This window comes from Meleagris gallopavo, chromosome 15, assembly GCF_000146605.3.
Source record: "Meleagris gallopavo isolate NT-WF06-2002-E0010 breed Aviagen turkey brand Nicholas breeding stock chromosome 15, Turkey_5.1, whole genome shotgun sequence".
NCBI lineage: Eukaryota > Metazoa > Chordata > Aves > Galliformes > Phasianidae > Meleagris > Meleagris gallopavo.
Window position 1 is genome coordinate 288023 of NC_015025.2, and position 1326 is coordinate 289348.

At 65.9% G+C, this 1326-nt stretch overlaps 1 protein-coding gene and 1 pseudogene across 1 annotated transcript in view; both read right to left on the minus strand.

Annotated features, from left to right (window-relative positions):
* Nucleotides 1-1320, minus strand: part of LOC116217198 — a 34559-nt pseudogene extending 33239 nt beyond the window's left edge.
* The window catches only part of LOC104913214 (protocadherin beta-15-like), a 26769-nt gene that overhangs the window by 866 nt on the left and 24577 nt on the right, over nucleotides 1-1326 (minus strand). The gene's annotated exons all lie outside the window — the stretch shown is intronic.

Below are 1326 nucleotides of genomic sequence, written 5' to 3' on the forward strand. Positions count from 1 at the left end.
GGGCCGCGCTGGTGCGCAGCTCGTAGTGGTCGGCGAACGCGGCCGTCAGCCTGAACGGCACGTCGCCCTCGATGGCGCACTCCGGCCGCCCGTTGTCGCCGGAGTCGCGGTCCCGCACGCTCAGCAGGGCCACCACGGTGCCGGGCGGGGCGTCCTCGGGGACGGACGCGCTCACCGAGCTCAGCTCGATCTCCGGCGCGTTGTCGTTCACGTCCAGCACCTCCACGTGCACTTTGCAGTGCGCAGACAGACCGCCGCCGTCCGTGGCTCTCACCACCAACTTGTGAGTCTTTCGCTTCCTCGAAATCCAGAGTTCCCGAGACCCGAATTTCTCCGGTCTCAGAGTTCAGATCGAAGAGCTGCCGGACACGTCAGACGTCTCTGTGAACTCGTACCGCACTTTGCCGTTGGTTCCTTCGTCGGGATCCGCGGCCGACACACGCACCACCAGCTGCCCCGGCGGGCTGTTCTCGGCCACGCGCACCTCGTACACCTCCCGCGAGAACACCGGCATGTTGTCGTTGGCATCCAGCACCACCACCCGCACCTCAGCCGTGCCCGACCTGGGCGGCGAGCCCCCGTCCGTCGCCGTGAGCACCAAATGCAACTCCCGATGCTCCTCGCGGTCCAAAGGCCTCTCAAGGACGAGCTCCGTGTATTTGCCTCCATCTTCTCCTTCTTCAAGTCAGTGAGAAATGCGAGTTTGGAGACAGGCTGTAATTCTGCAAACCGTTCGTCCCAACGTCCTTATCACGTGCTCTTTCCAGGGTGAACCGAGACTCGGGAGCTGCCGTTTCAAGAATCTCCAGAAGCATCTCCTTCTGCGGGAACACGGGGGAGTTGTCGTTCACGTCGCGAACCTCCACCTCCCCGCGGATCAGCTGCACCGGGTTCTCAAAGAAAAGCTTAAAGAAGAGCGCGCAGCTCTCGCTGTGCGGACAGATCCGCTCTCGGTCCAGCGTCTCCGTGACCGTCAGGACGCCGCTGTGCGGATCGAGGCGGAAATGCTGCTCGCTCCCCTCGGACACCACGCGCGCCTTGCGAGCCGCGAGCTGGCTCGGAGAAAGCCCCAGGTCCCGGGCCACGTTGCCCACCGACGAGTCCCTCGCCATTTCCTCCCACACGGAATAGCGCAGCGTTTCGGCCCCGCTCTCCCACACGCAAACGCACACGAGCCACAACAGCACTCGCCTCTCGCCGCCGCCGCCGCTCCGGCTCCCGCTCGCCGTCCCTCTCCGCCACGGCCGGCCTTTCCCGCCGGCCTCCATGCCTCGCCGCCTTGCTCGCCGGCCCCGACGCGCGCCGCTGCCGTGCACCCCCGAAAGC